A 17,500-nucleotide genomic window follows, 5' to 3' on the forward strand; every position below is an offset into this window, starting at 1 on the left:
CACTGATTGCGCCCGATCTCGTCTGATCTCGGAAGCTAAGCAGTGTCGGGCCTCGTTAGTACCTGGATGGGAGACCGCCTGGGAATACCAGGTGCTGTAGGCTTTTTTGTGCTCCAAGTTCAGGAAGTGAGCCATTTCTCAATTGCCTTTCAAAACTGCAAGGTCTAGCTGACTAGATGCTTAAAAGTACAAAACTCACTAGGCCCAGAGCCTACGGCCACACCACACTGATTGCGCCCGATCTCGTCTGATCTCGGAAGCTAAGCAGTGTCGGGCCTAGTTAGTACCTGGATGGGAGACCACCTGGGAATACCAGGTGCTGTAGGCTTTTTTGTGCTCCAAGTTCAGGAAGTGAGCCATTTCACAATTGCCTTTCAAAACTGCAAGGTCTAGCCGACTAGATGCTTAAAAGTACAAAACTCACTAGGCCCAGAGCCTACGGCCACACCACACTGAATGTGCCCGATCTTGGAAGCTAAGCAGGGTCAGGCCTAGTTAGTACCTGGATGGGAGACTGCCTGGGAATACCAGGTGCTGTAGGCTTTTTTGTGCTCCATGATTAGTAATTGCGCAACTTCTCAATTATTTTTCAAATTTGGTATGTTTCCAAAATAATTGTATCCCGTTTTATAGCGGAAATGTTGGACAACATCATGAGGGCTGGAGCTACCTTTTTACATAGAATTAGCATACAGGCAGTGTGTTCATGGGTAATAAATCGACTTTCACATGTAATGCAGTACAGAGAATAATGAGTCCTTCAAGAGGCATGAAAGAAAACCATTATTGTGTTGATTGTTCTCTCCACCTCCCTGCAACAGACACAGGATGGATGAATTAAAGTTATCCTACCAGACATAGGAGTCCTGAATGGGCCCACCAGTCTTATATATCTCGCCTGATCGAGCCTGATCGAGCGATGAGCGTGGTATCATGTTGCAAGTGGCTGCATGGCTTAGCTTACTAAATGCAAATGCATAAGAGTAATATTCTTAGCATTCCTAGAGCCTACGGCCACACCACACTGAATGCACCCGATCTCGTCTGATCTCGGAAGTTAAGCAGTGTCAGGCCTAGTTAGTACCTGGATGGGAGACCGCCTGGGAATACCAGGTGCTGTAGGATTTTTTGTGCTCCAAGTTCAGGAAGTGAGCCCTTTCTCAATTGCCTTTTAAAACTGCAAGGTCTAGCCGACTAGATGCTTAAAAGTACAAAACTCACTAGGCCCAGAGCCTACGGCCACACCACACTGAATGTGCCCGATCTCGGAAGCTAAGCAGGGTCAGGCCTAGTTAGTACCTGGATGGGAGACTGCCTGGGAATACCAGGTGCTGTAGGCTTTTTTGTGCTCCATGATTAGTAATTGCGCAACTTCTCAATTATTTTTCAAATTTGGTATGTTTCCAAAATAATTGTATCCCGTTTTATAGCGGAAATGTTGGACAACATCATGAGGGCTGGAGCTACCTTTTTACATAGAATTAGCATACAGGTAGTGTGTTCATGGGTAATAAATCGACTTTCACATGTAATGCAGTACAGAGAATATTGAGTCCTTCAAGAGGCATGAAAGAAAACCATTATTGTGTTGATTGTTCTCTCCACCTCCCTGCAACAGACACAGGATGGATGAATTAAAGTTATCCTACCAGACATAGGAGTCCTGAATGGGCCCACCAGTCTTATATATCTCGCCTGATCGAGCCTGATCGAGCCTGATCGAGCGATGAGCGTGGTATCATGTTGCAAGTGGCTGCATGGCTTAGCTTACTAAATGCAAATGCATAAGAGTAATATTCTTAGCATTCCTAGAGCCTACGGCCACACCACACTGAATGCACCCGATCTCGACTGATCTCGGAAGTTAAGCAGTGTCAGGCCTAGTTAGTACCTGGATGGGAGACCGCCTGGGAATACCAGGTGCTGTAGGCTTTTTTGTGCTCCAAGTTCAGGAAGTGAGCCCTTTCTCAATTGCCTTTTAAAACTGCAAGGTCTAGCCGACTAGATGCTTAAAAGTACAAAACTCACTAGATCCAGAGCCTACGGCCACACCACACTGAATGTGCCTGATCTCGTCTGATCTCAGAAGCTAAGCAGTGTCGGGCCTAGTTAGTACGTGGATGGAAGACCGCCTGGGAATACCAGGTGCTGTAGGCTTTTTTGTACTCCAAGTTCAGGAAGTGAGCCATTTCTCAATTGCCTTTCAAAACTGCAAGGTCTAGCCGACTAGATGCTTAAAAGTACAAAACTCACAAGAACCAGAGCCTACGGCCACACCACACTGAATGCGCCCAATCTCGTCTGATCTCGGAAGCTAAGCAGTGTCGGGCCTCGTTAGTACCTGGATGGGAGACCACCTGGGAATACCAGGTGCTGTAGGCTTTTTTGTGCTCCAAGTTCAGGAAGTGAGCCATTTCACAATTACCTTTCAAAACTGCAAGGTCTAGCCGACTAGATGCTTAAAAGTACAAAACTCACTAGGCCCAGAGCCTACGGCCACACCACACTGAATGTGCCCGATCTCGGAAGCTAAGCAGGGTCAGGCCTAGTTAGTACCTGGATGGGAGACTGCCTGGGAATACCAGGTGCTGTAGGCTTTTTTGTGCTCCATGATTAGTAATTGCGCAACTTCTCAATTATTTTTCAAATTTGGTATGTTTCCAAAATAATTGTATCCCGTTTTATAGCGGAAATGTTGGACAACATCATGAGGGCTGGAGCTACCTTTTTACATAGAATTAGCATACAGGCAGTGTGTTCATGGGTAATAAATCGACTTTCACATGTAATGCAGTACAGAGAATATTGAGTCCTTCAAGAGGCATGAAAGAAAACCATTATTGTGTTGATTGTTCTCTCCACCTCCCTGCAACAGACACAGGATGGATGAATTAAAGTTATCCTACCAGACATAGGAGTCCTGAATGGGCCCACCAGTCTTATATATCTCGCCTGATCGAGCCTGATCGAGCGATGAGCGTGGTATCATGTTGCAAGTGGCTGCATGGCTTAGCTTACTAAATGCAAATGCATAAGAGTAATATTCTTAGCATTCCTAGAGCCTATGGCCACACCACACTGAATGCACCCGATCTCGTCTGATCTCGGAAGTTAAGCAGTGTCAGGCCTAGTTAGTACCTGGATGGGAGACCGCCTGGGAATACCAGGTGCTGTAGGCTTTTTTGTGCTCCAAGTTCAGGAAGTGAGCCCTTTCTCAATTGCCTTTTAAAACTGCAAGGTCTAGCCGACTAGATGCTTAAAAGTACAACACTCACTAGGCCCAGAGCCTACGGCCACACCACACTGAATGCGCCTGATCTCATCTGATCTCAGAAGCTAAGCAGTGTCGGGCCTAGTTAGTACCTGGATGGGAGACCGCCTGGGAATACCAGGTGCTGTAGGCTTTTTTGTACTCCAAGTTCAGGAAGTGAGCCATTTCTCAATTGCCTTTCAAAACTGCAAGGTCTAGCCGACTAGATGCTTAAAAGTACAAAACTCACTAGGCCCAGAGCCTACGGCCACACCACACTGAATGCGCCCGATCTCGTCTGATCTCGGAAGCTAAGCAGTGTCGGGCCTAGTTAGTACCTGGATGGGAGACCACCTGGGAATACCAGGTGCTGTAGGCTTTTTTTGTGCTCCAAGTTCAGGAAGTGAGCCATTTCACAATTGCCTTTCAAAACTGCAAGGTCTAGCCGACTAGATGCTTAAAAGTACAAACTCACTAGGCCCAGAGCCTACGGCCACACCACACTGAATGCGCCCGATCTCGGAAGCTAAGCAGGGTCGGGCCTAGTTAGTACCTGGATGGGAGACTGCCTGGGAATACCAGGTGCTGTAGGCTTTTTTTGTGCTCCATGATTAGTAATTGCGCAACTTCTCAATTATTTTTCAAATTTGGTATGTTTCCAAAATAATTGTATCCCGTTTTATAGCGGAAATGTTGGACAACATCATGAGGGCTGGAGCTACCTTTTTACATAGAATTAGCATACAGGTAGTGTGTTCATGGGTAATAAATCAACTTTCACATGTAATGCAGTACAGAGAATATTGAGTCCTTCAAGAGGCATGAAAGAAAACCATTATTGTGTTGATTGTTCTCTCCACCTCCCTGCAACAGACACAGGATGGATGAATTAAAGTTATCCTACCAGACATAGGAGTCCTGAATGGGCCCACCAGTCTTATATATCTCGCCTGATCGAGCGCTGATCGAGCGATGAGCGTGGTATCATGTTGCAAGTGGCTGCATGGCTTAGCTTACTAAATGCAAATGCATAAGAGTAATATTCTTAGCATTCCTAGAGCCTACGGCCACACCACACTGAATGCACCCGATCTCGACTGATCTCGGAAGTTAAGCAGTGTCAGGCCTAGTTAGTACCTGGATGGGAGACCGCCTGGGAATACCAGGTGCTGTAGGCTTTTTTGTGCTCCAAGTTCAGGAAGTGAGCCCTTTCTCAATTGCCTTTTAAAACTGCAAGGTCTAGCCGACTAGATGCTTAAAAGTACAAAACTCACTAGGCCCAGAGCCTACGGCCACACCACACTGAATGTGCCTGATCTCGTCTGATCTCAGAAGCTAAGCAGTGTCGGGCCTAGTTAGTACCTGGATGGAAGACCGCCTGGGAATACCAGGTGCTGTAGGCTTTTTTGTACTCCAAGTTCAGGAAGTGAGCCATTTCTCAATTGCCTTTCAAAACTGCAAGGTCTAGCCGACTAGATGCTTAAAAGTACAAAACTCACAAGAACCAGAGCCTACGGCCACACCACACTGAATGCGCCCGATCTCGTCTGATCTCGGAAGCTAAGCAGTGTCGGGCCTCGTTAGTACCTGGATGGGAGACCGCCTGGGAATACCAGGTGCTGTAGGCTTTTTTGTGCTCCAAGTTCAGGAAGTGAGCCATTTCTCAATTGCCTTTCAAAACTGCAAGGTCTAGCTGACTAGATGCTTAAAAGTACAAAACTCACTAGGCCCAGAGCCTACGGCCACACCACACTGATTGCGCCCGATCTCGTCTGATCTCGGAAGCTAAGCAGTGTCGGGCCTAGTTAGTACCTGGATGGGAGACCACCTGGGAATACCAGGTGCTGTAGGCTTTTTTGTGCTCCAAGTTCAGGAAGTGAGCCATTTCACAATTGCCTTTCAAAACTGCAAGGTCTAGCCGACTAGATGCTTAAAAGTACAAAACTCACTAGGCCCAGAGCCTACGGCCACACCACACTGAATGTGCCCGATCTCGGAAGCTAAGCAGGGTCAGGCCTAGTTAGTACCTGGATGGGAGACTGCCTGGGAATACCAGATGCTGTAGGCTTTTTTGTGCTCCATGATTAGTAATTGCGCAACTTCTCAATTATTTTTCAAATTTGGTATGTTTCCAAAATAATTGTATCCCGTTTTATAGCGGAAATGTTGGACAACATCATGAGGGCTGGAGCTACCTTTTTACATAGAATTAGCATACAGGTAGTGTGTTCATGGGTAATAAATCGACTTTCACATGTAATGCAGTACAGAGAATATTGAGTCCTTCAAGAGGCATGAAAGAAAACCATTATTGTGTTGATTGTTCTCTCCACCTCCCTGCAACAGACACAGGATGGATGAATTAAAGTTATCCTACCAGACATAGGAGTCCTGAATGGGCCCACCAGTCTTATATATCTCGCCTGATCGAGCCTGATCGAGCGATGAGCGTGGTATCATGTTGCAAGTGGCTGCATGGCTTAGCTTACTAAATGCAAATGCATAAGAGTAATATTCTTAGCATTCCTAGAGCCTACGGCCACACCACACTGAATGCACCCGATCTCGTCTGATCTCGGAAGTTAAGCAGTGTCAGGCCTAGTTAGTACCTGGATGGGAGACCGCCTGGGAATACCAGGTGCTGTAGGCTTTTTTGTGCTCCAAGTTCAGGAAGTGAGCCCTTTCTCAATTGCCTTTTAAAACTGCAAGGTCTAGCCGACTAGATGCTTAAAAGTACAACACTCACTAGGCCCAGAGCCTACGGCCACACCACACTGAATGCGCCTGATCTCGTCTGATCTCAGAAGCTAAGCAGTGTCGGGCCTAGTTAGTACCTGGATGGGAGACCTCCTGGGAATACCAGGTGCTGTAGGCTTTTTTGTACTCCAAGTTCAGGAAGTGAGCCATTTCTCAATTGCCTTTCAAAACTGCAAGGTCTAGCCGACTAGATGCTTAAAAGTACAAAACTCACTAGGCCCAGAGCCTACGGCCACACCACACTGAATGCGCCCGATCTCGTCTGATCTCGGAAGCTAAGCAGTGTCGGGCCTAGTTAGTACCTGGATGGGAGACCACCTGGGAATACCAGGTGCTGTAGGCTTTTTTGTGCTCCAAGTTCAGGAAGTGAGCCATTTCACAATTGCCTTTCAAAACTGCAAGGTCTAGCCGACTAGATGCTTAAAAGTACAAACTCACTAGGCCCAGAGCCTACGGCCACACCACACTGAATGCGCCCGATCTCGGAAGCTAAGCAGGGTCGGGCCTAGTTAGTACCTGGATGGGAGACTGCCTGGGAATACCAGGTGCTGTAGGCTTTTTTTGTGCTCCATGATTAGTAATTGCGCAACTTCTCAATTATTTTTCAAATTTGGTATGTTTCCAAAATAATTGTATCCCGTTTTATAGCGGAAATGTTGGACAACATCATGAGGGCTGGAGCTACCTTTTTACATAGAATTAGCATACAGGTAGTGTGTTCATGGGTAATAAATCAACTTTCACATGTAATGCAGTACAGAGAATATTGAGTCCTTCAAGAGGCATGAAAGAAAACCATTATTGTGTTGATTGTTCTCTCCACCTCCCTGCAACAGACACAGGATGGATGAATTAAAGTTATCCTACCAGACATAGGAGTCCTGAATGGGCCCACCAGTCTTATATATCTCGCCTGATCGAGCCTGATCGAGCGATGAGCGTGGTATCATGTTGCAAGTGGCTGCATGGCTTAGCTTACTAAATGCAAATGCATAAGAGTAATATTCTTAGCATTCCTAGAGCCTACGGCCACACCACACTGAATGCACCCGATCTCGACTGATCTCGGAAGTTAAGCAGTGTCAGGCCTAGTTAGTACCTGGATGGGAGACCGCCTGGGAATACCAGGTGCTGTAGGCTTTTTTGTGCTCCAAGTTCAGGAAGTGAGCCCTTTCTCAATTGCCTTTTAAAACTGCAAGGTCTAGCCGACTAGATGCTTAAAAGTACAAAACTCACTAGGCCCAGAGCCTACGGCCACACCACACTGAATGTGCCTGATCTCGTCTGATCTCAGAAGCTAAGCAGTGTCGGGCCTAGTTAGTACCTGGATGGAAAACCGCCTGGGAATACCAGGTGCTGTAGGCTTTTTTGTACTCCAAGTTCAGGAAGTGAGCCATTTCTCAATTGCCTTTCAAAACTGCAAGGTCTAGCCGACTAGATGCTTAAAAGTACAAAACTCACAAGAACCAGAGCCTACGGCCACACCACACTGAATGCGCCCGATCTCGTCTGATCTCGGAAGCTAAGCAGTGTCGGGCCTCGTTAGTACCTGGATGGGAGACCGCCTGGGAATACCAGGTGCTGTAGGCTTTTTTGTGCTCCAAGTTCAGGAAGTGAGCCATTTCTCAATTGCCTTTCAAAATTGCAAGGTCTAGCTGACTAGATGCTTAAAAGTACAAAACTCACTAGGCCCAGAGCCTACGGCCACACCACACTGATTGCGCCCGATCTCGTCTGATCTCGGAAGCTAAGCAGTGGCGGGCCTCGTTAGTACCTGGATGGGAGACCGCCTGGGAATACCAGGTGCTGTAGGCTTTTTTGTGCTCCAAGTTCAGGAAGTGAGCCATTTCTCAATTGCCTTTCAAAACTGCAAGGTCTAGCTGACTAGATGCTTAAAAGTACAAAACTCACTAGGCCCAGAGCCTACGGCCACACCACACTGATTGCGCCCGATCTCGTCTGATCTCGGAAGCTAAGCAGTGTCGGGCCTAGTTAGTACCTGGATGGGAGACCACCTGGGAATACCAGGTGCTGTAGGCTTTTTTGTGCTCCAAGTTCAGGAAGTGAGCCATTTCACAATTGCCTTTCAAAACTGCAAGGTCTAGCCGACTAGATGCTTAAAAGTACAAAACTCACTAGGCCCAGAGCCTACGGCCACACCACACTGAATGTGCCCGATCTCGGAAGCTAAGCAGGGTCAGGCCTAGTTAGTACCTGGATGGGAGACTGCCTGGGAATACCAGGTGCTGTAGGCTTTTTTGTGCTCCATGATTAGTAATTGCGCAACTTCTCAATTATTTTTCAAATTTGGTATGTTTCCAAAATAATTGTATCCCGTTTTATAGCGGAAATGTTGGACAACATCATGAGGGCTGGAGCTACCTTTTTACATAGAATTAGCATACAGGCAGTGTGTTCATGGGTAATAAATCGACTTTCACATGTAATGCAGTACAGAGAATATTGAGTCCTTCAAGAGGCATGAAAGAAAACCATTATTGTGTTGATTGTTCTCTCCACCTCCCTGCAACAGACACAGGATGGATGAATTAAAGTTATCCTACCAGACATAGGAGTCCTGAATGGGCCCACCAGTCTTATATATCTCGCCTGATCGAGCCTGATCGAGCGATGAGCGTGGTATCATGTTGCAAGTGGCTGCATGGCTTAGCTTACTAAATGCAAATGCATAAGAGTAATATTCTTAGCATTCCTAGAGCCTACGGCCACACCACACTGAATGCACCCGATCTCGTCTGATCTCGGAAGTTAAGCAGTGTCAGGCCTAGTTAGTACCTGGATGGGAGACCGCCTGGGAATACCAGGTGCTGTAGGCTTTTTTGTGCTCCAAGTTCAGGAAGTGAGCCCTTTCTCAATTGCCTTTTAAAACTGCAAGGTCTAGCCGACTAGATGCTTAAAAGTACAAAACTCACTAGGCCCAGAGCCTACGGCCACACCACACTGAATGTGCCCGATCTCGGAAGCTAAGCAGGGTCAGGCCTAGTTAGTACCTGGATGGGAGACTGCCTGGGAATACCAGGTGCTGTAGGCTTTTTTTGTGCTCCATGATTAGTAATTGCGCAACTTCTCAATTATTTTTCAAATTTGGTATGTTTCCAAAATAATTGTATCCCGTTTTATAGCGGAAATGTTGGACAACATCATGAGGGCTGGAGCTACCTTTTTACATAGAATTAGCATACAGGTAGTGTGTTCATGGGTAATAAATCAACTTTCACATGTAATGCAGTACAGAGAATATTGAGTCCTTCAAGAGGCATGAAAGAAAACCATTATTGTGTTGATTGTTCTCTCCACCTCCCTGCAACAGACACAGGATGGATGAATTAAAGTTATCCTACCAGACATAGGAGTCCTGAATGGGCCCACCAGTCTTATATATCTCGCCTGATCGAGCGCTGATCGAGCGATGAGCGTGGTATCATGTTGCAAGTGGCTGCATGGCTTAGCTTACTAAATGCAAATGCATAAGAGTAATATTCTTAGCATTCCTAGAGCCTACGGCCACACCACACTGAATGCACCTGATCTCGGAAGTTAAGCAGTGTCAGGCCTAGTTAGTACCTGGATGGGAGACCGCCTGGGAATACCAGGTGCTGTAGGCTTTTTTGTGCTCCAAGTTCAGGAAGTGAGCCCTTTCTCAATTGCCTTTTAAAACTGCAAGGTCTAGCCGACTAGATGCTTAAAAGTACAAAACTCACTAGGCCCAGAGCCTACGGCCACACCACACTGAATGTGCCTGATCTCGTCTGATCTCAGAAGCTAAGCAGTGTCGGGCCTAGTTAGTACGTGGATGGAAGACCGCCTGGGAATACCAGGTGCTGTAGGCTTTTTTGTACTCCAAGTTCAGGAAGTGAGCCATTTCTCAATTGCCTTTCAAAACTGCAAGGTCTAGCCGACTAGATGCTTAAAAGTACAAAACTCACAAGAACCAGAGCCTACGGCCACACCACACTGAATGCGCCCAATCTCGTTTGATCTCGGAAGCTAAGCAGTGTCGGGCCTCGTTAGTACCTGGATGGGAGACCACCTGGGAATACCAGGTGCTGTAGGCTTTTTTGTGCTCCAAGTTCAGGAAGTGAGCCATTTCACAATTGCCTTTCAAAACTGCAAGGTCTAGCCGACTAGATGCTTAAAAGTACAAAACTCACTAGGCCCAGAGCCTACGGCCACACCACACTGAATGTGCCCGATCTCGGAAGCTAAGCAGGGTCAGGCCTAGTTAGTACCTGGATGGGAGACTGCCTGGGAATACCAGGTGCTGTAGGCTTTTTTGTGCTCCATGATTAGTAATTGCGCAACTTCTCAATTATTTTTCAAATTTGGTATGTTTCCAAAATAATTGTATCCCGTTTTATAGCGGAAATGTTGGACAACATCATGAAGGCTGGAGCTACCTTTTTACATAGAATTAGCATACAGGCAGTGTGTTCATGGGTAATAAATCGACTTTCACATGTAATGCAGTACAGAGAATATTGAGTCCTTCAAGAGGCATGAAAGAAAACCATTATTGTGTTGATTGGTCTCTCCACCTCCCTGCAACAGACACAGGATGGATGAATTAAAGTTATCCTACCAGACATAGGAGTCCTGAATGGGCCCACCAGTCTTATATATCTCGCCTGATCGAGCCTGATCGAGCGATGAGCGTGGTATCATGTTGCAAGTGGCTGCATGGCTTAGCTTACTAAATGCAAATGCATAAGAGTAATATTCTTAGCATTCCTAGAGCCTATGGCCACACCACACTGAATGCACCCGATCTCGTCTGATCTCGGAAGTTAAGCAGTGTCAGGCCTAGTTAGTACCTGGATGGGAGACCGCCTGGGAATACCAGGTGCTGTAGGCTTTTTTGTGCTCCAAGTTCAGGAAGTGAGCCCTTTCTCAATTGCCTTTTAAAACTGCAAGGTCTAGCCGACTAGATGCTTAAAAGTACAACACTCACTAGGCCCAGAGCCTACGGCCACACCACACTGAATGCGCCTGATCTCGTCTGATCTCAGAAGCTAAGCAGTGTCGGGCCTAGTTAGTACCTGGATGGGAGACCGCCTGGGAATACCAGGTGCTGTAGGCTTTTTTGTACTCCAAGTTCAGGAAGTGAGCCATTTCTCAATTGCCTTTCAAAACTGCAAGGTCTAGCCGACTAGATGCTTAAAAGTACAAAACTCACTAGGCCCAGAGCCTACGGCCACACCACACTGAATGCGCCTGATCTCGTCTGATCTCGGAAGCTAAGCAGTGTCGGGCCTAGTTAGTACCTGGATGAGAGACCACCTGGGAATACCAGGTGCTGTAGGCTTTTTTTGTGCTCCAAGTTCAGGAAGTGAGCCATTTCACAATTGCCTTTCAAAACTGCAAGGTCTAGCCGACTAGATGCTTAAAAGTACAAACTCACTAGGCCCAGAGCCTACGGCCACACCACACTGAATGCGCCCGATCTCGGAAGCTAAGCAGGGTCGGGCCTAGTTAGTACCTGGATGGGAGACTGCCTGGGAATACCAGGTGCTGTAGGCTTTTTTTGTGCTCCATGATTAGTAATTGCGCAACTTCTCAATTATTTTTCAAATTTGGTATGTTTCCAAAATAATTGTATCCCGTTTTATAGCGGAAATGTTGGACAACATCATGAGGGCTGGAGCTACCTTTTTACATAGAATTAGCATACAGGTAGTGTGTTCATGGGTAATAAATCAACTTTCACATGTAATGCAGTACAGAGAATATTGAGTCCTTCAAGAGGCATGAAAGAAAACCATTATTGTGTTGATTGTTCTCTCCACCTCCCTGCAACAGACACAGGATGGATGAATTAAAGTTATCCTACCAGACATAGGAGTCCTGAATGGGCCCACCAGTCTTATATATCTCGCCTGATCGAGCGCTGATCGAGCGATGAGCGTGGTATCATGTTGCAAGTGGCTGCATGGCTTAGCTTACTAAATGCAAATGCATAAGAGTAATATTCTTAGCATTCCTAGAGCCTACGGCCACACCACACTGAATGCACCCGATCTTGACTGATCTCGGAAGTTAAGCAGTGTCAGGCCTAGTTAGTACCTGGATGGGAGACCGCCTGGGAATACCAGGTGCTGTAGGCTTTTTTGTGCTCCAAGTTCAGGAAGTGAGCCCTTTCTCAATTGCCTTTTAAAACTGCAAGGTCTAGCCGACTAGATGCTTAAAAGTACAAAACTCACTAGGCCCAGAGCCTACGGCCACACCACACTGAATGTGCCTGATCTCGTCTGATCTCAGAAGCTAAGCAGTGTCGGGCCTAGTTAGTACCTGGATGGAAGACCGCCTGGGAATACCAGGTGCTGTAGGCTTTTTTGTACTCCAAGTTCAGGAAGTGAGCCATTTCTCAATTGCCTTTCAAAACTGCAAGGTCTAGCCGACTAGATGCTTAAAAGTACAAAACTCACAAGAACCAGAGCCTACGGCCACACCACACTGAATGCGCCCGATCTCGTCTGATCTCGGAAGCTAAGCAGTGTCGGGCCTCGTTAGTACCTGGATGGGAGACCGCCTGGGAATACCAGGTGCTGTAGGCTTTTTTGTGCTCCAAGTTCAGGAAGTGAGCCATTTCTCAATTGCCTTTCAAAACTGCAAGGTCTAGCTGACTAGATGCTTAAAAGTACAAAACTCACTAGGCCCAGAGCCTACGGCCACACCACACTGATTGCGCCCGATCTCGTCTGATCTCGGAAGCTAAGCAGTGTCGGGCCTAGTTAGTACCTGGATGGGAGACCACCTGGGAATACCAGGTGCTGTAGGCTTTTTTGTGCTCCAAGTTCAGGAAGTGAGCCATTTCACAATTGCCTTTCAAAACTGCAAGGTCTAGCCGACTAGATGCTTAAAAGTACAAAACTCACTAGGCCCAGAGCCTACGGCCACACCACACTGAATGTGCCCGATCTCGGAAGCTAAGCAGGGTCAGGCCTAGTTAGTACCTGGATGGGAGACTGCCTGGGAATACCAGGTGCTGTAGGCTTTTTTGTGCTCCATGATTAGTAATTGCGCAACTTCTCAATTATTTTTCAAATTTGGTATGTTTCCAAAATAATTGTATCCCGTTTTATAGCGGAAATGTTGGACAACATCATGAGGGCTGGAGCTACCTTTTTACATAGAATTAGCATACAGGTAGTGTGTTCATGGGTAATAAATCGACTTTCACATGTAATGCAGTACAGAGAATATTGAGTCCTTCAAGAGGCATGAAAGAAAACCATTATTGTGTTGATTGTTCTCTCCACCTCCCTGCAACAGACACAGGATGGATGAATTAAAGTTATCCTACCAGACATAGGAGTCCTGAATGGGCCCACCAGTCTTATATATCTCGCCTGATCGAGCCTGATCGAGCGATGAGCGTGGTATCATGTTGCAAGTGGCTGCATGGCTTAGCTTACTAAATGCAAATGCATAAGAGTAATATTCTTAGCATTCCTAGAGCCTACGGCCACACCACACTGAATGCACCCGATCTCGTCTGATCTCGGAAGTTAAGCAGTGTCAGGCCTAGTTAGTACCTGGATGGGAGACCGCCTGGGAATACCAGGTGCTGTAGGCTTTTTTGTGCTCCAAGTTCAGGAAGTGAGCCCTTTCTCAATTGCCTTTTAAAACTGCAAGGTCTAGCCGACTAGATGCTTAAAAGTACAACACTCACTAGGCCCAGAGCCTACGGCCACACCACACTGAATGCGCCTGATCTCGTCTGATCTCAGAAGCTAAGCAGTGTCGGGCCTAGTTAGTACCTGGATGGGAGACCGCCTGGGAATACCAGGTGCTGTAGGCTTTTTTGTACTCCAAGTTCAGGAAGTGAGCCATTTCTCAATTGCCTTTCAAAACTGCAAGGTCTAGCCGACTAGATGCTTAAAAGTACAAAACTCACTAGGCCCAGAGCCTACGGCCACACCACACTGAATGCGCCCGATCTCGTCTGATCTCGGAAGCTAAGCAGTGTCGGGCCTAGTTAGTACCTGGATGGGAGACCACCTGGGAATACCAGGTGCTGTAGGCTTTTTTGTGCTCCAAGTTCAGGAAGTGAGCCATTTCACAATTGCCTTTCAAAACTGCAAGGTCTAGCCGACTAGATGCTTAAAAGTACAAACTCACTAGGCCCAGAGCCTACAGCCACACCACACTGAATGCGCCCGATCTCGGAAGCTAAGCAGGGTCGGGCCTAGTTAGTACCTGGATGGGAGACTGCCTGGGAATACCAGGTGCTGTAGGCTTTTTTTGTGCTCCATGATTAGTAATTGCGCAACTTCTCAATTATTTTTCAAATTTGGTATGTTTCCAAAATAATTGTATCCCGTTTTATAGCGGAAATGTTGGACAACATCATGAGGGCTGGAGCTACCTTTTTACATAGAATTAGCATACAGGTAGTGTGTTCATGGGTAATAAATCAACTTTCACATGTAATGCAGTACAGAGAATATTGAGTCCTTCAAGAGGCATGAAAGAAAACCATTATTGTGTTGATTGTTCTCTCCACCTCCCTGCAACAGACACAGGATGGATGAATTAAAGTTATCCTACCAGACATAGGAGTCCTGAATGGGCCCACCAGTCTTATATATCTCGCCTGATCGAGCCTGATCGAGCGATGAGCGTGGTATCATGTTGCAAGTGGCTGCATGGCTTAGCTTACTAAATGCAAATGCATAAGAGTAATATTCTTAGCATTCCTAGAGCCTACGGCCACACCACACTGAATGCACCCGATCTCGACTGATCTCGGAAGTTAAGCAGTGTCAGGCCTAGTTAGTACCTGGATGGGAGACCGCCTGGGAATACCAGGTGCTGTAGGCTTTTTTGTGCTCCAAGTTCAGGAAGTGAGCCCTTTCTCAATTGCCTTTTAAAACTGCAAGGTCTAGCCGACTAGATGCTTAAAAGTACAAAACTCACTAGGCCCAAAGCCTACGGCCACACCACACTGAATGTGCCTGATCTCGTCTGATCTCAGAAGCTAAGCAGTGTCGGGCCTAGTTAGTACCTGGATGGAAGACCGCCTGGGAATACCAGGTGCTGTAGGCTTTTTTGTACTCCAAGTTCAGGAAGTGAGCCATTTCTCAATTGCCTTTCAAAACTGCAAGGTCTAGCCGACTAGATGCTTAAAAGTACAAAACTCACAAGAACCAGAGCCTACGGCCACACCACACTGAATGCGCCCGATCTCGTCTGATCTCGGAAGCTAAGCAGTGTCGGGCCTCGTTAGTACCTGGATGGGAGACCGCCTGGGAATACCAGGTGCTGTAGGCTTTTTTGTGCTCCAAGTTCAGGAAGTGAGCCATTTCTCAATTGCCTTTCAAAATTGCAAGGTCTAGCTGACTAGATGCTTAAAAGTACAAAACTCACTAGGCCCAGAGCCTACGGCCACACCACACTGATTGCGCCCGATCTCGTCTGATCTCGGAAGCTAAGCAGTGTCGGGCCTCGTTAGTACCTGGATGGGAGACCGCCTGGGAATACCAGGTGCTGTAGGCTTTTTTGTGCTCCAAGTTCAGGAAGTGAGCCATTTCTCAATTGCCTTTCAAAACTGCAAGGTCTAGCTGACTAGATGCTTAAAAGTACAAAACTCACTAGGCCCAGAGCCTACGGCCACACCACACTGATTGCGCCCGATCTCGTCTGATCTCGGAAGCTAAGCAGTGTCGGGCCTAGTTAGTACCTGGATGGGAGACCACCTGGGAATTCCAGGTGCTGTAGGCTTTTTTGTGCTCCAAGTTCAGGAAGTGAGCCATTTCACAATTGCCTTTCAAAACTGCAAGGTCTAGCCGACTAGATGCTTAAAAGTACAAAACTCACTAGGCCCAGAGCCTACGGCCACACCACACTGAATGTGCCCGATCTCAGAAGCTAAGCAGGGTCAGGCCTAGATAGTACCTGGATGGGAGACTGCCTGGGAATACCAGGTGCTGTAGGCTTTTTTGTGCTCCATGATTAGTAATTGCGCAACTTCTCAATTATTTTTCAAATTTGGTATGTTTCCAAAATAATTGTATCCCGTTTTATAGCGGAAATGTTGGACAACATCATGAGGGCTGGAGCTACCTTTTTACATAGAATTAGCATACAGGCAGTGTGTTCATGGGTAATAAATCGACTTTCACATGTAATGCAGTACAGAGAATATTGAGTCCTTCAAGAGGCATGAAAGAAAACCATTATTGTGTTGATTGTTCTCTCCACCTCCCTGCAACAGACACAGGATGGATGAATTAAAGTTATCCTACCAGACATAGGAGTCCTGAATGGGCCCACCAGTCTTATATATCTCGCCTGATCGAGCCTGATCGAGCGATGAGCGTGGTATCATGTTGCAAGTGGCTGCATGGCTTAGCTTACTAAATGCCAATGCATAAGAGTAATATTCTTAGCATTCCTAGAGCCTACGGCCACACCACACTGAATGCACCCGATCTCGTCTGATCTCGGAAGTTAAGCAGTGTCAGGCCTAGTTAGTACCTGGATGGGAGACCGCCTGGGAATACCAGGTGCTGTAGGCTTTTTTGTGCTCCAAGTTCAGGAAGTGAGCCCTTTCTCAATTGCCTTTTAAAACTGCAAGGTCTAGCCGACTAGATGCTTAAAAGTACAAAACTCACTAGGCCCAGAGCCTACGGCCACACCACACTGAATGTGCCCGATCTCGGAAGCTAAGCAGGGTCAGGCCTAGTTAGTACCTGGATGGGAGACTGCCTGGGAATACCAGGTGCTGTAGGCTTTTTTGTGCTCCATGATTAGTAATTGCGCAACTTCTCAATTATTTTTCAAATTTGGTATGTTTCCAAAATAATTGTATCCCGTTTTATAGCGGAAATGTTGGACAACATCATGAGGGCTGGAGCTACCTTTTTACATAGAATTAGCATACAGGTAGTGTGTTCATGGGTAATAAATCGACTTTCACATGTAATGCAGTACAGAGAATATTGAGTCCTTCAAGAGGCATGAAAGAAAACCATTATTGTGTTGATTGTTCTCTCCACCTCCCTGCAACAGACACAGGATGGATGAATTAAAGTTATCCTACCAGACATAGGAGTCCTGAATGGGCCCACCAGTCTTATATATCTCGCCTGATCGAGCCTGATCGAGCGATGAGCGTGGTATCATGTTGCAAGTGGCTGCATGGCTTAGCTTACTAAATGCAAATGCATAAGAGTAATATTCTTAGCATTCCTAGAGCCTACGGCCACACCACACTGAATGCACCCGATCTCGTCTGATCTCGGAAGTTAAGCAGTGTCAGGCCTAGTTAGTACCTGGATGGGAGACCGCCTGGGAATACCAGGTGCTGTAGGCTTTTTTGTGCTCCAAGTTCAGGAAGTGAGCCCTTTCTCAATTGCCTTTTAAAACTGCAAGGTCTAGCCGACTAGATGCTTAAAAGTACAACACTCACTAGGCCCAGAGCCTACGGCCACACCACACTGAATGCGCCTGATCTCGTCTGATCTCAGAAGC

General features: G+C 46.8%; 42 non-coding genes and 15 pseudogenes across 42 annotated transcripts in view; all 57 read left to right on the forward strand.

Annotated features, from left to right (window-relative positions):
* LOC138537043 (5S ribosomal RNA) overlaps nucleotides 1–103 on the forward strand; it is a 119-nt gene extending 16 nt beyond the window's left edge. The window contains exon 1 of the ribosomal RNA XR_011285194.1: nucleotides 1–103. This exon is cut by the window's left edge and continues 16 nt beyond it. This is a non-coding gene — a ribosomal RNA (5S ribosomal RNA).
* A 106-nt stretch (nucleotides 104–209) lies between these two features.
* LOC138547827 (5S ribosomal RNA) lies at nucleotides 210–328 on the forward strand. The gene has a single exon (XR_011291655.1). It is a non-coding gene; the product is annotated as a 5S ribosomal RNA (ribosomal RNA).
* Nucleotides 329–434: 106 nt separating this feature from the next.
* Nucleotides 435–543, forward strand: LOC138547041 (5S ribosomal RNA; annotated as a pseudogene).
* Nucleotides 544–1,006: 463 nt separating this feature from the next.
* LOC138537928 (5S ribosomal RNA) lies at nucleotides 1,007–1,125 on the forward strand. Its single transcript, XR_011286046.1, has one exon. It is a non-coding gene; the product is annotated as a 5S ribosomal RNA (ribosomal RNA).
* A 106-nt stretch (nucleotides 1,126–1,231) lies between these two features.
* On the forward strand, nucleotides 1,232–1,340 carry LOC138546314 (5S ribosomal RNA; annotated as a pseudogene).
* A 473-nt stretch (nucleotides 1,341–1,813) lies between these two features.
* LOC138538577 (5S ribosomal RNA) lies at nucleotides 1,814–1,932 on the forward strand. Its single transcript, XR_011286671.1, has one exon. It is a non-coding gene; the product is annotated as a 5S ribosomal RNA (ribosomal RNA).
* A 106-nt stretch (nucleotides 1,933–2,038) lies between these two features.
* Nucleotides 2,039–2,157, forward strand: LOC138541937 (5S ribosomal RNA). The gene has a single exon (XR_011289929.1). It is a non-coding gene; the product is annotated as a 5S ribosomal RNA (ribosomal RNA).
* A 106-nt stretch (nucleotides 2,158–2,263) lies between these two features.
* On the forward strand, nucleotides 2,264–2,382 carry LOC138541324 (5S ribosomal RNA). Its single transcript, XR_011289333.1, has one exon. It is a non-coding gene; the product is annotated as a 5S ribosomal RNA (ribosomal RNA).
* A 106-nt stretch (nucleotides 2,383–2,488) lies between these two features.
* Nucleotides 2,489–2,597, forward strand: LOC138546315 (5S ribosomal RNA; annotated as a pseudogene).
* Nucleotides 2,598–3,060: 463 nt separating this feature from the next.
* On the forward strand, nucleotides 3,061–3,179 carry LOC138550948 (5S ribosomal RNA). Its single transcript, XR_011294689.1, has one exon. It is a non-coding gene; the product is annotated as a 5S ribosomal RNA (ribosomal RNA).
* A 106-nt stretch (nucleotides 3,180–3,285) lies between these two features.
* Nucleotides 3,286–3,404, forward strand: LOC138550672 (5S ribosomal RNA). The gene has a single exon (XR_011294420.1). It is a non-coding gene; the product is annotated as a 5S ribosomal RNA (ribosomal RNA).
* A 106-nt stretch (nucleotides 3,405–3,510) lies between these two features.
* LOC138548757 (5S ribosomal RNA) lies at nucleotides 3,511–3,629 on the forward strand. Its single transcript, XR_011292552.1, has one exon. It is a non-coding gene; the product is annotated as a 5S ribosomal RNA (ribosomal RNA).
* A 106-nt stretch (nucleotides 3,630–3,735) lies between these two features.
* LOC138543462 (5S ribosomal RNA) lies at nucleotides 3,736–3,844 on the forward strand (annotated as a pseudogene).
* A 465-nt stretch (nucleotides 3,845–4,309) lies between these two features.
* On the forward strand, nucleotides 4,310–4,428 carry LOC138538578 (5S ribosomal RNA). Its single transcript, XR_011286672.1, has one exon. It is a non-coding gene; the product is annotated as a 5S ribosomal RNA (ribosomal RNA).
* Nucleotides 4,429–4,534: 106 nt separating this feature from the next.
* LOC138539785 (5S ribosomal RNA) lies at nucleotides 4,535–4,653 on the forward strand. The gene has a single exon (XR_011287851.1). It is a non-coding gene; the product is annotated as a 5S ribosomal RNA (ribosomal RNA).
* A 106-nt stretch (nucleotides 4,654–4,759) lies between these two features.
* LOC138550148 (5S ribosomal RNA) lies at nucleotides 4,760–4,878 on the forward strand. The gene has a single exon (XR_011293909.1). It is a non-coding gene; the product is annotated as a 5S ribosomal RNA (ribosomal RNA).
* Nucleotides 4,879–4,984: 106 nt separating this feature from the next.
* On the forward strand, nucleotides 4,985–5,103 carry LOC138547828 (5S ribosomal RNA). Its single transcript, XR_011291656.1, has one exon. It is a non-coding gene; the product is annotated as a 5S ribosomal RNA (ribosomal RNA).
* A 106-nt stretch (nucleotides 5,104–5,209) lies between these two features.
* LOC138547106 (5S ribosomal RNA) lies at nucleotides 5,210–5,318 on the forward strand (annotated as a pseudogene).
* Nucleotides 5,319–5,781: 463 nt separating this feature from the next.
* LOC138548988 (5S ribosomal RNA) lies at nucleotides 5,782–5,900 on the forward strand. Its single transcript, XR_011292777.1, has one exon. It is a non-coding gene; the product is annotated as a 5S ribosomal RNA (ribosomal RNA).
* Nucleotides 5,901–6,006: 106 nt separating this feature from the next.
* LOC138537243 (5S ribosomal RNA) lies at nucleotides 6,007–6,125 on the forward strand. The gene has a single exon (XR_011285385.1). It is a non-coding gene; the product is annotated as a 5S ribosomal RNA (ribosomal RNA).
* Nucleotides 6,126–6,231: 106 nt separating this feature from the next.
* On the forward strand, nucleotides 6,232–6,350 carry LOC138548769 (5S ribosomal RNA). The gene has a single exon (XR_011292563.1). It is a non-coding gene; the product is annotated as a 5S ribosomal RNA (ribosomal RNA).
* Nucleotides 6,351–6,455: 105 nt separating this feature from the next.
* On the forward strand, nucleotides 6,456–6,564 carry LOC138543463 (5S ribosomal RNA; annotated as a pseudogene).
* A 464-nt stretch (nucleotides 6,565–7,028) lies between these two features.
* On the forward strand, nucleotides 7,029–7,147 carry LOC138538579 (5S ribosomal RNA). Its single transcript, XR_011286673.1, has one exon. It is a non-coding gene; the product is annotated as a 5S ribosomal RNA (ribosomal RNA).
* Nucleotides 7,148–7,253: 106 nt separating this feature from the next.
* Nucleotides 7,254–7,372, forward strand: LOC138541359 (5S ribosomal RNA). Its single transcript, XR_011289368.1, has one exon. It is a non-coding gene; the product is annotated as a 5S ribosomal RNA (ribosomal RNA).
* A 106-nt stretch (nucleotides 7,373–7,478) lies between these two features.
* On the forward strand, nucleotides 7,479–7,597 carry LOC138550150 (5S ribosomal RNA). The gene has a single exon (XR_011293911.1). It is a non-coding gene; the product is annotated as a 5S ribosomal RNA (ribosomal RNA).
* A 106-nt stretch (nucleotides 7,598–7,703) lies between these two features.
* On the forward strand, nucleotides 7,704–7,822 carry LOC138541041 (5S ribosomal RNA). The gene has a single exon (XR_011289060.1). It is a non-coding gene; the product is annotated as a 5S ribosomal RNA (ribosomal RNA).
* Nucleotides 7,823–7,928: 106 nt separating this feature from the next.
* Nucleotides 7,929–8,047, forward strand: LOC138547829 (5S ribosomal RNA). The gene has a single exon (XR_011291657.1). It is a non-coding gene; the product is annotated as a 5S ribosomal RNA (ribosomal RNA).
* A 106-nt stretch (nucleotides 8,048–8,153) lies between these two features.
* On the forward strand, nucleotides 8,154–8,262 carry LOC138546316 (5S ribosomal RNA; annotated as a pseudogene).
* Nucleotides 8,263–8,725: 463 nt separating this feature from the next.
* LOC138548989 (5S ribosomal RNA) lies at nucleotides 8,726–8,844 on the forward strand. Its single transcript, XR_011292778.1, has one exon. It is a non-coding gene; the product is annotated as a 5S ribosomal RNA (ribosomal RNA).
* A 106-nt stretch (nucleotides 8,845–8,950) lies between these two features.
* Nucleotides 8,951–9,059, forward strand: LOC138546317 (5S ribosomal RNA; annotated as a pseudogene).
* Nucleotides 9,060–9,524: 465 nt separating this feature from the next.
* LOC138543006 (5S ribosomal RNA) lies at nucleotides 9,525–9,633 on the forward strand (annotated as a pseudogene).
* Nucleotides 9,634–9,739: 106 nt separating this feature from the next.
* On the forward strand, nucleotides 9,740–9,858 carry LOC138541938 (5S ribosomal RNA). The gene has a single exon (XR_011289930.1). It is a non-coding gene; the product is annotated as a 5S ribosomal RNA (ribosomal RNA).
* Nucleotides 9,859–9,964: 106 nt separating this feature from the next.
* LOC138541796 (5S ribosomal RNA) lies at nucleotides 9,965–10,083 on the forward strand. The gene has a single exon (XR_011289792.1). It is a non-coding gene; the product is annotated as a 5S ribosomal RNA (ribosomal RNA).
* A 106-nt stretch (nucleotides 10,084–10,189) lies between these two features.
* LOC138546318 (5S ribosomal RNA) lies at nucleotides 10,190–10,298 on the forward strand (annotated as a pseudogene).
* A 463-nt stretch (nucleotides 10,299–10,761) lies between these two features.
* LOC138550949 (5S ribosomal RNA) lies at nucleotides 10,762–10,880 on the forward strand. Its single transcript, XR_011294690.1, has one exon. It is a non-coding gene; the product is annotated as a 5S ribosomal RNA (ribosomal RNA).
* Nucleotides 10,881–10,986: 106 nt separating this feature from the next.
* On the forward strand, nucleotides 10,987–11,105 carry LOC138541138 (5S ribosomal RNA). The gene has a single exon (XR_011289153.1). It is a non-coding gene; the product is annotated as a 5S ribosomal RNA (ribosomal RNA).
* A 106-nt stretch (nucleotides 11,106–11,211) lies between these two features.
* Nucleotides 11,212–11,330, forward strand: LOC138541221 (5S ribosomal RNA). The gene has a single exon (XR_011289233.1). It is a non-coding gene; the product is annotated as a 5S ribosomal RNA (ribosomal RNA).
* Nucleotides 11,331–11,436: 106 nt separating this feature from the next.
* On the forward strand, nucleotides 11,437–11,545 carry LOC138543465 (5S ribosomal RNA; annotated as a pseudogene).
* A 465-nt stretch (nucleotides 11,546–12,010) lies between these two features.
* On the forward strand, nucleotides 12,011–12,129 carry LOC138542072 (5S ribosomal RNA). Its single transcript, XR_011290061.1, has one exon. It is a non-coding gene; the product is annotated as a 5S ribosomal RNA (ribosomal RNA).
* Nucleotides 12,130–12,235: 106 nt separating this feature from the next.
* LOC138539786 (5S ribosomal RNA) lies at nucleotides 12,236–12,354 on the forward strand. Its single transcript, XR_011287852.1, has one exon. It is a non-coding gene; the product is annotated as a 5S ribosomal RNA (ribosomal RNA).
* A 106-nt stretch (nucleotides 12,355–12,460) lies between these two features.
* Nucleotides 12,461–12,579, forward strand: LOC138550151 (5S ribosomal RNA). Its single transcript, XR_011293912.1, has one exon. It is a non-coding gene; the product is annotated as a 5S ribosomal RNA (ribosomal RNA).
* Nucleotides 12,580–12,685: 106 nt separating this feature from the next.
* Nucleotides 12,686–12,804, forward strand: LOC138547830 (5S ribosomal RNA). The gene has a single exon (XR_011291658.1). It is a non-coding gene; the product is annotated as a 5S ribosomal RNA (ribosomal RNA).
* Nucleotides 12,805–12,910: 106 nt separating this feature from the next.
* LOC138546320 (5S ribosomal RNA) lies at nucleotides 12,911–13,019 on the forward strand (annotated as a pseudogene).
* Nucleotides 13,020–13,482: 463 nt separating this feature from the next.
* On the forward strand, nucleotides 13,483–13,601 carry LOC138548990 (5S ribosomal RNA). The gene has a single exon (XR_011292779.1). It is a non-coding gene; the product is annotated as a 5S ribosomal RNA (ribosomal RNA).
* A 106-nt stretch (nucleotides 13,602–13,707) lies between these two features.
* On the forward strand, nucleotides 13,708–13,826 carry LOC138541149 (5S ribosomal RNA). Its single transcript, XR_011289164.1, has one exon. It is a non-coding gene; the product is annotated as a 5S ribosomal RNA (ribosomal RNA).
* Nucleotides 13,827–13,932: 106 nt separating this feature from the next.
* LOC138548780 (5S ribosomal RNA) lies at nucleotides 13,933–14,051 on the forward strand. Its single transcript, XR_011292574.1, has one exon. It is a non-coding gene; the product is annotated as a 5S ribosomal RNA (ribosomal RNA).
* A 105-nt stretch (nucleotides 14,052–14,156) lies between these two features.
* On the forward strand, nucleotides 14,157–14,265 carry LOC138543869 (5S ribosomal RNA; annotated as a pseudogene).
* Nucleotides 14,266–14,729: 464 nt separating this feature from the next.
* On the forward strand, nucleotides 14,730–14,848 carry LOC138538580 (5S ribosomal RNA). The gene has a single exon (XR_011286674.1). It is a non-coding gene; the product is annotated as a 5S ribosomal RNA (ribosomal RNA).
* Nucleotides 14,849–14,954: 106 nt separating this feature from the next.
* On the forward strand, nucleotides 14,955–15,073 carry LOC138539789 (5S ribosomal RNA). The gene has a single exon (XR_011287854.1). It is a non-coding gene; the product is annotated as a 5S ribosomal RNA (ribosomal RNA).
* Nucleotides 15,074–15,179: 106 nt separating this feature from the next.
* LOC138550152 (5S ribosomal RNA) lies at nucleotides 15,180–15,298 on the forward strand. The gene has a single exon (XR_011293913.1). It is a non-coding gene; the product is annotated as a 5S ribosomal RNA (ribosomal RNA).
* A 106-nt stretch (nucleotides 15,299–15,404) lies between these two features.
* LOC138537044 (5S ribosomal RNA) lies at nucleotides 15,405–15,523 on the forward strand. Its single transcript, XR_011285195.1, has one exon. It is a non-coding gene; the product is annotated as a 5S ribosomal RNA (ribosomal RNA).
* Nucleotides 15,524–15,629: 106 nt separating this feature from the next.
* On the forward strand, nucleotides 15,630–15,748 carry LOC138548504 (5S ribosomal RNA). Its single transcript, XR_011292303.1, has one exon. It is a non-coding gene; the product is annotated as a 5S ribosomal RNA (ribosomal RNA).
* A 106-nt stretch (nucleotides 15,749–15,854) lies between these two features.
* Nucleotides 15,855–15,963, forward strand: LOC138547104 (5S ribosomal RNA; annotated as a pseudogene).
* A 463-nt stretch (nucleotides 15,964–16,426) lies between these two features.
* Nucleotides 16,427–16,545, forward strand: LOC138548991 (5S ribosomal RNA). Its single transcript, XR_011292780.1, has one exon. It is a non-coding gene; the product is annotated as a 5S ribosomal RNA (ribosomal RNA).
* Nucleotides 16,546–16,651: 106 nt separating this feature from the next.
* Nucleotides 16,652–16,760, forward strand: LOC138546321 (5S ribosomal RNA; annotated as a pseudogene).
* A 463-nt stretch (nucleotides 16,761–17,223) lies between these two features.
* On the forward strand, nucleotides 17,224–17,342 carry LOC138548992 (5S ribosomal RNA). The gene has a single exon (XR_011292781.1). It is a non-coding gene; the product is annotated as a 5S ribosomal RNA (ribosomal RNA).
* Nucleotides 17,343–17,448: 106 nt separating this feature from the next.
* The window catches only part of LOC138541161 (5S ribosomal RNA), a 119-nt gene continuing 67 nt past the window's right edge, over nucleotides 17,449–17,500 (forward strand). The window contains exon 1 of the ribosomal RNA XR_011289175.1: nucleotides 17,449–17,500. This exon is cut by the window's right edge and continues 67 nt beyond it. This is a non-coding gene — a ribosomal RNA (5S ribosomal RNA).

The sequence above is a fragment of the Ambystoma mexicanum genome, unplaced genomic scaffold (genome assembly GCF_040938575.1).
Source record: "Ambystoma mexicanum isolate Mex_15411 unplaced genomic scaffold, UKY_AmexF1_1 Mex_scaf10, whole genome shotgun sequence".
NCBI lineage: Eukaryota > Metazoa > Chordata > Amphibia > Caudata > Ambystomatidae > Ambystoma > Ambystoma mexicanum.